Consider the following 13,836-nt stretch of genomic DNA (forward strand, 5'->3'; position numbering starts at 1 on the left):
AGGGGGAGGCAGCGCTATGGGTGGGTCACTGGTGCTCCCCGGTGGGTGCCTTGGCACAGCCCCGCTCTGTGCCCGCACATGTGGCACCCCACAGCACCCCATTGCACCCCACAGCACCCCACAGCACCCTACAGCACCCCACAGCACCCCACAGCATCCCAGAGCATCCCACAGCACCCCACAGCACCCCACAGCACCCCACAGCGTCCCACAGAATCCCACAGCATCCCACAGCGTCCCACAGAATCCCACAGCATCCCACAGCGTCCCACAGTGTCCCACAGAATCCCACAGCACCCCACAGCATCCCACAGCATCCCACAGCATCCTACAGCACCCCACAGCATCCCACAGTGTCCCACAGAATCCCACGGCATCCTACAGCACCCCACAGAATTCTACAGCACCCCACAGCATCCCACAGCATCCCACAGCATCCCACAGCATCCTACAGCATCCCATTGCACCCTACAGCATCCTACAGCATCGCACAGCATCCCACAGCACCCCACAGCATCCCACAGCGTCCCACAGCATCCCACAGCACCCTACAGCACCCCACAGCACCCCACAGCGTCCCACAGTGTCCCACAGCATCCCACAGTATCCCACAGCACCCCACAGCGTCCCACAGCATCCCACAGCACCCTACAGCATCCCACAGCATCTCACAGCACCCCACAGCATCCCACAGCATCCCACAGCACCCCACAGCACCCCACGCCCACTCGCTCTGTGCCCTTATCAGAGCCTGGGACAAGGCTCCTGAGGCAGGGGGGCTGAAAGCACAAAAAAATCCCCCCCGTGCCCCCATGGAGGGGTGGGAGGAGGTGAAGGATGGGGGAGCCGGTTTGAACACCTGGAGCAGCCTCTGCTCACACACCTGCAGCTGCCTGGGGCTGGGAACAGGGAGATGAAAGGAAGGGGAAAGGGGAACAGCAGAGAGAAAAAGAAAAGGAGAAAAGAAACAGAAGAGGAAAAGAGATGAGAGGGAGGAGACAGAAAAAAAAGGAAAGGAATGAAGATAGCAAAGAGGAAAGAAAAGGGGGAGAGGGGGAAAGGAAAGGAAAGAAAGGAAAGGAAAGGAAAGGAAAGGAAAGGAAAGGAAAGGAAAGGAAAGGAAAGGAAAGGAAAGGAAAGGAAAGGAAAGGAAAGGAAAGGAAAGGAAAGGAAAGGAAAGGAAAGGAAAGGAAAGGAAAGGAAAGGAAAGGAAAGGAAAGGAAAGGAAAGGAAAGGAAAGGAAAGGAAAGGAAAGGAAAGGAAAGGAAAGGAAAGGAAAGGAAAGGAAAGGAAAGGAAAGGAAAGGAAAGGAAAGGAAAGGAAAGGAAAGGAAAGGAAAGGAAAGGAAAGGAAAGGAAAGGAAAGGAAAGGAAAGGAAAGGAAAGGAAAGGAAAGGAAAGGAAATCAGGTTCTCTTGTCTTAGATCTGCTCCAGTACTGACTGCTGGTCACACATGGGAGCACTGGGAGCAGTGGGATGCTGGAGTGAGCTTGTGGATCTGTGTGGCCAGAGGCAGACTGGGAGCAGGGTGCCTTCCTCCCCAGGAGAGCAAGGGATGGAGCAGAGCAAAGCTCTCTCTCACTCCCCTCCACAAAACTCTGCAGGTCCAACTCAATTTCCCCGATCCCTGCAGTGCCCCAGACAAGCCCTGGATGCCAGCAGAGCTCTGGGGTCTCTCAGCTCCCACTGCAGCTCTAAAGCTGCCCCTGCTCTACCCGCAACAGAGCAGAGCTGGGGGCAGTTACATTTCACTGCCTCTCCTCTCTCACTGTAATTCCTTTGCTCCACTGGATTGCTTCCCCTTCAGCACCACACATAATCCACTGCACTGTAATTACACGGGAATTTTAATATCTGATGTATTTATAAGATGCACTTAATCCATCAGCCCCTTTAACCACACTGTCATTCCAGCCTTCAGCAGGGAGGGAAGGATGACTCGCTGTCAGATGGAGATTAGCTGGCCTGTGTGTAAGGAGTTGGGGGGTGTTCTCAGCCCAGCTGAGAGCCCCTCTGCCAGATCCCACCCTGCCTGGGGAGCAGGATCCCACCACGCCAGGCGGCCCAACCCTCCAGGGGATTGTGCTGCTGCAGAGACAAAGGGCAGCACAATCCAGAGTCTTCCCAAACATTTGAATCATCCAACAGGTTGGAATTTGGCAGAAATGAAGGGCCTGTGTTGGGGTGAGTTTTATCCCTACAGCCCAAGCACTGGGGGCTCCCCAAAGGGCTCCCTAAGGTGAGGGATCCACGTTCAGATCCCAAGAAGAAAGTAGCCCCTACTGAAGGCTTATTTTTCCTGGCATTTTTTTCGGTGGCTCCTTTCCAGCCGTGTCCTAAAAGGGAACCAAAGGCCTTTGAGCCTCTTGCAGGGAGCACAATGCAATGATTTTCCCAGCCCAGGCAGGAGGGATGAGCTCACTGGTGTCCTTGGTTCTCCTGGCTTTGGGGTGCAGGGTCCCTGTGCCGAGCACAGCACACATCACAGCTCCTCGGGGTGCCCAGGAGGTCAGGGGCTCAGCAGGATGCTGCAGGTGGTGGGGCTCCATCCCACCAAACCCTGACAGAAATGCCAGCTGAGCCTGGGAACGAGGGGCAAAGGGGGGGAGAAAAGGGTGGTCTCACAGACTCGATCCCTGGGGGCACCCTGGCTGTCACTGATGGATGACAGCACATATTTCACACTGGGATTTCCCACAGCCCTGCAGTGACATCCATGCTGCCCTGCCAGGCACCTCTGTGGGCAGGTGGCACTCACAGGTGGTGGCATTGCCCCATCTCAGCACTGGCTGTGCAGCACCACAGAGACACAGCCCAGCTCCTGGGGGCACTGGATGGTTCTGCATGAGCAGGATGGGCCAGGGACCCACCAGGTCCCCACAGCACCGGGTGACCACTGGGACACAAACCCTGACATGGGCCAGGTGACCACCAGGTGACACAAACCCTCCTCCTGCTTCCAGCGAGCTGTGCCAGAGCGGGGCTGTGGTGACATTTCAGCTCAGGCAGGTGCCACCCTGAGCCCCTGAGCTGCTGTCAGCACCCTGAGCCCACCCAGGGCCCTGGGGCTCCCAGGGCTGGGTCAGATCCCAGCAATTGGCAGTGGTCAGGCACGGTGACGCGCTGGTGACACACTGGTGACACACAGGTCTGCTGCCAGGCCACACAGGCACAACCTGGCAGGGAGGTCTCTCCCCCCGGCTCCCTGCTCTGGCACCCTGGGAACTCAGGCTGGGGACAGAAGGTGCTGCAGCCAGCCTGATGTCCCCCCATGGCCCAAGTCACGTCACACACACTCCAGAGCTGCACTCCCTGTCAGGCTGCTCCGAGTGCCAGCACGTCCCTGTGCCCTGTGCCAGCCCTCTGGGGGCAGAGCTTGGGCTGAGCTGGGGCATCTCCAACCCAGGGTTCTCCAAGGAGATGATAATTCCCCATCCGCTCCCCATCCCTGGTAGCTGCCCCCCGTAGGGTGTCACAGCCTCCTGCCTCAGTTTCCCCCCTGCACAGTGCTCTCTGAGAGGGTAGAGGCAGGACTGTGGGTGCAGTAGGGTCTCCAACCTGACCTCTGGCTTAGGACTCTCTGCTGTCCCCATCCCCAGGCCCTCCTTCCACAGGGGGAATTCTGGCCCCCAAGGTCACTGCCAGAAGGTGCTGGGAGCAGACACCTCAACCTCATGCCCAGCCAGCCCTACCATCCACCCCCTCCAGGTCCTGGCCACTCCCTGAAGCTCAGCCACCCTGCAGGTGTCCCCCTCCCTCCGCCTGTCCCCAAAAAGCAAATATCCAGGGAGCTGGGCTCGGCGCTGCAGCTCTGCCGGTGGCACTGGCGCTGAGCAGAGCAGGCACTGCAGCACGGCTGTTACGTAAGCCCCAGCCAGCTCTGGGGATGTAGGACACCGGGGGTGTCCCCCAGCCCCCCCGGGGCTGCCACCCCCACCCCGCCCCGCCACGGGGCTCGGGAGTTTGGGGGAAAACCCCACCAGCTCAGCCCACGCTGCGAGGGCTGCGAGGGGGGGACTGGGGTGGCCTTTGGGGTGTTGTGGCCCTGCCAGAGGACACAGGGTGGTGGGGACAGGAGTGGGGGGACAGGAGGGTTGTGCTGCTGTGAGGTAGGGGATGAGGCAAGCAGTGGGGTGGGATGGGGCTGGGAGGCAGCGGGTGCTGCACCCACATCCCACTGAGTCCTTCTGGACTCAGCAGGGCTCACCCGTGCAGGTGAGAGCCCAGGGAAGGAGCCGGGCGGTCAGGTTGGGACTCCTGGGCTGTGCCTCTCTCAGGGATGAACACAGCCAGGGCAAAACATCCAGCCCTGATCCCAACCTGCTACATCTACATCCCCATCCCCACAAATCTGGAGGGTCAGCACCCCTAAGGACAGCCTTCCTGGGGCCAGTATCCCTGGGACAGCATCCCTGTGACCAACCTCCTTGGGATCAGCGTCCCTGGAACAGCATCCCAGGGAGGAACATCCCCGGTGCCTCCAGCACAAGCTGGGGAGCCACGATCAGGCTTTTCCAGAGCTGAAGGGAAGATCCTTCCCCTAAGGGACAGCCCCGGCCTCACCTGCCCTGCATCCCTGCAGGGAAACGGAGGTGAGGGATGGCACAGCCGGCATCACCCGGGTCACCCATCCCCAGAACGCCCATACCCCGTGCTGGGGGCACAGCGAGTGGGCAGGCAGGGCTGGCAGCACCCGGGATCAGCCTGACCCTGGCTACCAGAGCATCGGGATCCCAGCAGCATCCCCTGCCTTGGTGCGGGATGGGGGCAGGGATGGGGAGCCCCGTCCTCACAGTTAGGTGATTTCTCTCTGCCTTTCTGTCAGGCACGGTCTGGATCTGGCCATTTCTGCTTGGGGATGTCAGGGGAGGGGAAAAAAAGCCCAGGCTAAAGGTTGCAGCAATGGGAGATACCAGAGCAGGAAATTAATGTTAATTAATTCATAATGACGCTGAGATAGTGATACCAGATGCTTCAAAAGTCCAACGGGGGAATCTGAGAGAGCTTTGCAAGAAATCCATCGCCCACCGGCAGTCCTGCCTCACTGCAAGCTGGGAACGAGGGACTGAACTGGGAACTGGGATCAAGCTGGGGCTGCAGGACCAAGCTGGAACTAGGGAACGAGCTAGGAACGAGTCAGGAATGCTGAAAGAGGGGCACATCCCTGTGAGGTGACAATCCCAGAGTCAGCCAGAGCTGTGCAGAGCAGCACTGGGACCCTCCCTGCCATCACACTCCCACCTTTCTCCCTTGCACCCCAACTCAGAAGCTGGAGTGGAGCTGGAGTGACAAGACACCCACCGAGCTCCGCTCCCTGGGGCGCAGGGGCTTCCCAAGACCATTAATGCTAATTTTTATCTCTCTTTTCCTCCATTTCGGGCACACCAGGTTCAGGGAAGGTGGCTGGGTATGCACTGGGCACTCAGGGGCCTGCAGGGGGATGGAGGGACAGCCTCATGATCTGGGACAGGGACACAGGTCCTTTGCCAGCCAGCATCCCTACACTCAAAGGATGATTTCTCCCTCCTCATCTGGGTGAGCCAGTGCCTGCCCTGCACTGCCAAACCCAAACAGGGCCAGACTTCAGCCAAAGGGTGCAAAAGATCCTAGAAAGGGGCTTGAGCCTGGTGCCACCTCCCCAGGGCTGGGGATGCCAGAGGCAGCGCCAGGAAGGGTGCAACCATGAACCCTGCAAAACCCAGAGGCAAACCCCCGGGCTTGGAGCTGTTTGCCCTGACGGGGGGATTATTCTCCTTCCCACGGCGATCCAGCAGCACCTGCACCCAGAGGGGACCCGGGAACGGGGACATGGCTGAGGCCACGCAGGGCCTGGCAGCGGCAGAGCAGGGTGGCACGGCCGGGGCACGGCGCTGCCATCACTGCTTACATAAGGTGTCCCCTCCGAGTGCCACACAGGGCACAACTGTCCCTGCAGCGACCCCTGACACGGACAGCACCCCCAAATCTGCCGAGCCAGCCTCCTTCCCCCTGCACAGAGGTTGGGTGAGGCTCCCGTGTCTCTCAGGCACATTCCCACCCTCAGAGCCCCTAAAAGCTGGCAGGGATCGGGTGGAAATGTCGGGTTCCAGCTCGCGGTGCAGTTCCCCCCACAGCTCCTCCGAAGTTTTTCCGCAGCAGGAGCGGTTTCTGCTGCGCAGGCAGCAGGAGAGGGGAGAACCCCACCGTGAGCACCACCAAAACTACAGAGCACCATGGCACCAGAGTCGGGGTGACGCCAAAATCCCACCCCAGCTGCTCCCAAGGGAATTGCCATAACCCCCCTGGTCATTCCAGCGCTAAGATAAAAAAACTACTTCGACTTCACAGGCAAAGCAACTCTTTTGGGTAAAGAGCAGCAGAGGCAACACAGGATTTCAAAGTGTGTTTTGGATCAGAGGCAAGAAGCAAAGTGGCCTTTACGGTGCCTTCCCCAGCAAAGCCAGAGCTTTATTAAGCTTATCTGGCATGGATGGGAACACTGACTGTTATTCCAGGCCTGAAAAGAGCAAGCAAGGATTTATTTTTTTTTTTTTAAGTCTTGTTTTCATTATTTTCTGGTGGCTTCATTGCTTTGTGCTCACACAAAGGGAATTTCACCTGCTGTTCCAAACAAAAGGCCCTGGAAAGTTTTGCAGGGAAGGGGATCGGGGAAGAAGGTTTGTAGAAGCAAAATGAGTTGTTGCATGGTTTGTTGTGGATTTTTTTTTCACAGTGACCTGTAAAACATCCCCAGCTCTTTGCTGCTTGCAGAAGATCTGGCGCCGACATGTGAGTCCCCTATCCCCAGCAGTGTTACCCCTGGGATGGGAATGGGAAGGTCTCAGAAATTGGGGTTGTTTTGGGGTGCAGAGGGAAGGCAGCAGGACCGCTTCCCATCTTTTTCACGGGCAAAGTCACGCCACGCTTTCTAAGAACAGGAAAGAAACGAACCCAGCCCTCGTTTGCTGACACCACAGCAAAACAGGTGGTTCAAAATCACAAGTGCAAGGGGGGGAGAAAATAAACCCTGTTCGGTGATTTTGTGCTCATATTCACTGCAAAACTGTCCGGGAATGCTGCTAAATACACACCATTTTCCCTCTCACACTCTTTGCTCTATAATTAAGAGAGACTTCTAAAAATACGAACGGCCTCGAGCACCCAGTGAAGGCGTGCAGGTGCTGCTAACTGGAGGCACTTTAGTACAGCTCATTTTCTGGACAATTTTACTCGCCTGGCTCGTGCTCAGCGCCGATACTATTACAGTGATGCAATTATGCTGCTGCTGCTGCTGCTGCTGCTGCTGCTGCTGCTGCTGCTGCTGCTGCCGCCGTGCTCGGCTTTTTCCCTGCGCTTTGCAGTTTGCCTTCCAAGCCCCCCCAGCCCCGCAGCTCACCCCAAGCGTGTCTCCCCCAGCGAGGCCCTGGGAGTTGGGGACTGGAGGGGTCAGGCTCTGTGTATGTGTCACACCGACATGTGAACATCCCTGTGTGGGCACCGAGGGGCATAACCCCGCGTGGGCATCGCCCAAAACAACCGGTGTGCAAAAGTTTTGGGTGAGGAAGCGAGCTGGCCGGGGGAAGCGAGCAGAAGGGAGCAGGAGCACGGAGAGGAACCCAAAAAGCAGCAGCAATACCCTGAGTGCTGGCTGGGCAGGGAGGGGGCCCATGGCACTGGCACGGTGATGCCGTTTGGCAAAACATCCCCCCCTAAGCTGGCATTTGGGGGCACAGGGGTGAGGGGGAACTTTCCCCGTGGAGCCGCCGCTGCGAAACTTCCCCGTCTTATTTCTCCATTAGGGCTGCAATAGGTGGAAGTGATTGACTCACTATGAGACTGCTGTTTTTGCCTCTGACTTGGGATTAAGACGGAGCTGGAGGAGCGGAGGAGCTGTGGTTGGCAGGCACCGGAGCCGGCACTTACCTCTCACCGCATCCAGCCCCTCCGGCCGTGGGGCTGCAGCTCCTGGAGAGTTAGCTGGCAGGGCACCCCACATCCACTCGGGTTTCTCCCAGGACCGACATTCGGCTGCTGCTTCTTAGGCACAGACCCAACCCCTCCATTCCAACCACAGGGGGGAAAAAGAAAAAATCTTCTTCCAAAAGAAAAAAAAATAAAGGAATTAAAAAAAAAAAAAAAAGAGGGAGATTAAAAAAAAAAAAAAAAGCAAACACGCTTTTTTTTCTTGGTTCGGTTTCCTCGTGGAGAAAAAAAAGAAAAATAGATAAATCCCAGCGACCAAGAGATCCAGACTCAGGTGAATTTAGCTTCAAACTCCCTCTGCGCTTTCGGAGCCTTCACCCTCAAATGGGCTCTGGAAGATGCTGGGGGACCCATCGTTGCCAAAGTGTCATCAAATATCCTTCGGGCTCAACTCCGCTCCTGCCCAGGGAGGGTGGACTTCTTCCCTTCTTCCCTGCTTGCTGCGTGCTGTGGAGTTGGCAGGGACCTGCCTGTTCCAGCCTCAGCGTGGAGGGTGGGTGGGTTGGTTGGTTGATGTGGGTTGGTTTTCTTTTTTTTTTTTTTTTTTTTTTTTCCTCGCCGCTATTGGTTTTCTTGCTATCTGATCCTGAGCGAGCGCTGCAGCTTGCCGCTTCCCTGCTTCCCCCCCCCTCCACCAGCTCCCAGGCTTTTGACAGGGAATGAAACACAGACACCCAGTGAGACAGGCTCCGGCTTCTACAAAGCTCCACTCCCTCCTGCTGCCTTTGTCCGTGAACAGCAACTCCTCCAACTCTGCCCGTAGACACGAGGGAACCTCTGCATCAGCACTTTCCTAATGGCTGCTTCGCCCCAGCCCTTCGGCCCTTCTTCTTCTTCTTCTTCTTCTTCTTCTTCTTCTTCTTCTTCTTCTTCTTCTTCTTCTTCTTCTTCCTCGCTTCCTCTCCTCTACCTTGATGGCTTCCACTTGCTTTTCCTAGCCCGGCCCTGGCCCCGGCAGCCACAGCCCTTTCCCGATGGATCCATCCATCCCAGCTCCCCACACCGGCGGCTGCGGTCGGGGTCAGTGACCCCACAGTCCATCAGCCTCCTCCCGAACACCTTCCATGAAAAATAGATGGTGGGACAGCGTCCCTGAAGGCTTCACTTTGGGCTGGTTTAAGGGCCAGGGTGCGTATGTGGAGAGGAGATGGGGGCAGAGGGAGGGCTGAGAATTGGAGCCACTTCTTTTTATTGCAGGCGGGGATTATTTTTATTTTTATTTTTTTCTTAAAGGTTGACTGGAGTCCAAGTTTGTTTCTTTGGTGGTGAGCATTATTTTAAGCAATTTGGGAGGCTTTGGGTGTCTCCAGGTCACACTATCCTTATAATAGCCAGGCCTTTTTGGAGAGGGTCAAAGTGAAACCTTGCTCCGGCAGCGTTTTTTCCCCGTGGAGGGGAGCAGGAGGCACAGGGATGCTGCAGTGGGCTCACAACCTCGGCTGGCTCCCAGCCAGAGGGAGATGCAAACCAGCCACCGTCTGTAATTTTTGCTACACTTCCTCCACACTCGGTCACCCGCAAGATCCCAGGGCTGCTGCCTGCTCCTTTTTTGGGGATTCACAGGCTTTGTTCAAAAAAAAAAAAAAAAAAAAAAAGAAATATCACAGCCAGGAGACCTCCAGCCTCAGTGCTGCTCAGCGTGGCTGTCACGAGCTGGCAGGTCACAGAGAAAACATAAAGCCCCACAGAACACGGCGCGTGACGAGGCTGCCTCCCCCCCTGCCCTTTGGCAGCCTCTCCCTCACTTTTCCGTGCCTCTCACCACAAGTTTGGGAGCAGCAATTCCTCCTTCTCCCCTTCGACAGCATCTTGGAGCAGTGATTCTCCTGGTGCCCAGCTCCCATCCTCTCCCAGGGTGGAGCTTTGTTCCCTCACTGATCCCAAGCAGCCCAGACACCAGAGCACCTCAGGGCGCTGCTCCCAGTGCTGCCTCCAGTCCCCTCTCCACATTGGCTTGTCTGGTCTCACCCCAATCCACAAACCTCAGACACACAGAATTTTAACCAACACCAAAGCCCCAGGATGAAAAGCACTGCAGGGCCTTGCAGCCCTGAGGGATGCCCAATTGACAGCAGGGATTGGGGATTTGCAGGTCAGAGGGGACCCCAGCTCACACACTGGGCGTGGTGGTCTTGTGCAAGACCGCCCAGGGACAACCTGACCCCAAAACACTGCTCCTTTCTGTGAGGCAGCCCCTCACGTGCCAGCCTGCTCCTCCTCTCCTGTCACCCCACCATGCCCATGGAAAGCTTCCCAAACACCTCCCTGCCCCAATGCCCAACCAGAGGTGCCAGCACAAAGTTCCTGACACTCCCTTCAAAAATAGATTAAAAGATTGGTTGCACACTGGCCATGGGCCAGGGGCACCCACTGGGTGGGGGGAGCAGCTTCAGGGTCCCCAGTCCACGACTGGGGCTGGATAGGAGGGTTGGGTGGAGCTGGGCAGCCACAACATGGCCAGGCTGGTGCTCCCATCACCTGCCCATGCTGGTGCCTTATCCCTCTCTCCAAATTAACAGCCTGGGACTTCCATCTTGGTAAACCCCAGATTCCCTCTGCTTTTGGGGAGAAGTTCCCCACGTTTTCCCATCAGGGCTGGGGAGAAGCTCCTTGTCCCCGTCTGTCCATGCAGGACCGCAGCCCTGGGGACCCCCACATGCCCTGGGCTGCCAGCCAGGGAACAGCTCCAGCCGGGATCCAACCTCCCCCTGCCCCAAGCCAGGTGTGGCCACTCTTTTAGGAACTGTCCAAGGGAGGGAAGGAGGATGAGGGGGTGAGAGGAGGGTGCAGCCAGCGGGGTCGAGCCCCTGGCAGTGCCCGCAGCGCGGCTGCGCAGGGCCGTGAGCGAGTCAGGCCTGAGCCATTAGGGCTAATTTAATCGAGATGGATGGCCCGATTGGAGGGCTGCCTCCATAAATCCCCCACTCCCGCTGCATTAATGCCAGAGCTCCCAGAGGAGGAGGCCGAGGGGGAGGCGTGGGGATGGGGAAACGTGCTAAGTCACCCATGCTCCTGATGGCATCGGGCTGCGTGTTCGAGGTGCCACCACCCCGTCCCACACACCCTGGGGACGCAGCCCACAGTCCTCCAGCCCTTCCAAAAACCTGGCAGCTGGAGAGGGTGGGATTGCAAGCAAACTGGGTTTGCTGAGCCCCAAAAGGTGCAGGGTTGTTCACAAATCCCACAGGGCAGGGGTGTGCATCCATGGGCATCTCACCCGTTTGCTCCAATGGGTTTTGCAGCAGGAGGAAGGTGGGGTGCTGGGGGAAATAGGCTTGGAGCCCCATCGCTGGCCCCAGTGTGATAACTGGGACTTGGAAATAGAAGCTGAGAAAGCCCCAAGGCTGATGGATGCAGCACCTGCCCCAGCAAAACATGCACAACTCAAGCCACACCAGACCACGACACATCCCCACAGAATACCAGCTCCTCTCTCCTGGCACCCCGCTCCCTTCCCACTTCAGCTCCTAAAAAACCCCATTTGCAGGCTCAGGGTTGCCATCTGATGACCCAAAACATATCCTCCCATTCACTGGGCAGTGGGAGCCACACGTGGCAGCTCAGGAAATCAACCCTCATGCATCCAGGTTAAAAATAGCCGTGAGCTTTGGCACGGCCACGCCTCGCCCTGGCGCTCCGGCCGAGCTGGCTCCCATCTCCCCAGCCCAGCAGCCCCCCGAGCTCCCGGCCCTGGGCAGGGGTCTGCTCGGCCGTGGCCATCTGCTCCGGGATGCCAGCTCTGCCAGGCCGCGCTGTTGGCCGGCAAAGGGATGCAGAGGGCCAAGTCCTGGTGGGATTTGGGAAGAGAGCGGGCCAGGGGATGCGGCAGGCGGAGGGGAGGATGGCTTTGTGGGCACTGCTCTCGCCCCTGGAGCGCTCAAGGAGGCTGTGGCAGGGGAGAAAGCTGGGCTGATAGCCCAGTGCAGAAGAAAAGATATTTGTGTTACCAGGGGATCTCAGCCTGGGAGAGCAGTCAAGGATGTCCAGGAGCAGTTGGATGATGGAGAGAGGGATGTTCAGACCCCCCACACTCCATGTCCAGAGCATCTCGAGGGCTGTGTCAACACAGAGGGAGCACAACCAAAAGTGCCCAGGGAGGCTGACCCCGTGCATGAGGAGCAGTGAGCTGTGGCACTGCCATGGATTTATCTGGAATGCACATCCCTGCACACCTCTGGTTTCTGGCTGTGCTTCAGCAAGATCAGGAGGCAGGGAAGGCAGGGAAGGAGCCCAGCTGGTGGCAGGAGGAGCACAGCAGCTGAGGTCTTTTGATTGTGGTGATTTTCTGGCAATACGAGTGAGGTCCTGGGGACCAGAAAGTGCTAATGGGGGCAAGAATTGGCCATTTACACGCAGGGATGTGAAGCAGTTCTCCATAGGTTGGTTGCACCATGTTCAGCAGGTCTTGCTCTCTCAGCTCAGCACCACTCACTCACCCAGGAAAGAGAAGAAAAAGCAAGATGGGGTCTGAGAAACCATCAGTCAGGAACAATAATCTACTCCATGAAAAGCCATGGAGCAGGTGAGCCATTTCTCCCCAGAATGGCTAGCACAGGGAGAAAAAAAAAGACATTTGTATTTCTGCCAGTTGACAAAATGAAATGCCACTTGTAGCCAGTGAAACTCTGCAGATTTTGCTAATGAAGGACTGCTCCATCCAGCTTCCAGCTGGATTCCAGCCCCAGCCACAACACGGACACTGGCAGCGTCCCCCGTCGCATCCCAGCACTGGTGCCACAGCGCTCAGGCTCGCTGCAAACCCAGGCACTGCCCCACAGCAGGGACACAGACCCCACTGCCAGGTTTGCTCCCCTGTGTTTGCCCTGGGGACCGTGCTGCTGCGATAGCACCGTGTCCCTTGGGAGGCTCAAACATATCTTAGGAAATTTTCCCATTCTACTCAGCTTAATTTCACCCATTAGAGCTTGTCTCAGCAGGGTCCCGAGGGAATGCCACTCCCCAACATCCTCCTCTGGCTCTTCCTCTGTTTCTCTTCTCCACGTGCACGCAGCTTGCCTCAGGATGGCTCAGCCTTGCTCCACCATCAGCAGTGCTGGTCCAAACAACCACATCCTCCATAAAACCTGCCCCTCCCTGCACAGTCCCCGAGGATTTCCCAGCTGTTCATCGTACACTTTTTAGGAGTTGAAAGGTGCTGACCCCACCCTGCTGCACGCTGAGAGATCCAGCCCATGGACAAACACTTGGCCAGTGCATTTCATCATGGCCAGAGGTGGGAGCCTGCTCCTTATCCACAACTGAAGTGCAAAAACAGAGCTGGTTTGGGAAAACCGTGCACCCTCAGCATGCCTCCACTCCAAGACCAGCCCAGAAACTCCATGACTTTGGGATCCTGTAGGGAAAAAACATGATAAAGCAGGAGGAAAGAAGCTCATCTGCTGCTGTCATGGCCTGCAGTGTTTGGGGGGAGGATTTGGGGCAGCAGATGGGAATTCCTAGACTTTGTGCACAATCCCAGCGCCAGCTCGATGGCCCAGTTGTGATGAGCATATCTTCGGCTTTTCACATGGGATGCTCCAAAAGGAACAGCAAAGGGCAGCTCCCCTGGGGTCCCACAGCACCCAGGAGAAACCACAGAGCCCTTTGAACTCTCCTCACTCCACAACCATGTGGAGTTGTGGAGTTCCCCTTTCCCCCATCCAAAGGGTGGATTATTTTAGGAGGGGAGGAGGACAAAGCAGCAGTGATGAGCTGCTCAGCGCAGAGCCCAGGCTGGACACCCCGGGGGTCAGACAGGCACCTCACACGACCCAGAGGTTTGGCTGCAGCCAGAGAGCCCAACTGGCTTCTTACATAAACGACCTGAGGGCAGCGCCTCGAGCCCACCAGCGCAGGCAGCAGATGCTCCGAGGC

General features: G+C 57.3%; 1 protein-coding gene and 1 long non-coding RNA gene across 2 annotated transcripts in view; one reads left to right on the top strand and one right to left on the bottom strand.

The window, feature by feature from the left end:
- Positions 1-9,498, bottom strand: part of LOC121470718 (ATP-sensitive inward rectifier potassium channel 12) — a 36,026-nt gene extending 26,528 nt beyond the window's left edge. Inside the window, exon 1 of the mRNA XM_041719073.2 lies at positions 7,903-9,498. The gene's annotated coding sequence lies outside the window, so the exon portion shown is untranslated. The remainder of the gene's footprint in view (positions 1-7,902) is intronic.
- LOC115497181 (uncharacterized) lies at positions 6,087-8,119 on the top strand. The gene is made up of 2 exons (XR_003962764.4): positions 6,087-7,535; positions 7,779-8,119. It is a non-coding gene; the product is annotated as an uncharacterized lncRNA (long non-coding RNA).
- Positions 9,499-13,836: the final 4,338 nt, after the last annotated feature.

This window comes from Taeniopygia guttata, chromosome 14 (genome assembly GCF_048771995.1).
Source record: "Taeniopygia guttata chromosome 14, bTaeGut7.mat, whole genome shotgun sequence".
NCBI classification, from domain to species: domain Eukaryota; kingdom Metazoa; phylum Chordata; class Aves; order Passeriformes; family Estrildidae; genus Taeniopygia; species Taeniopygia guttata.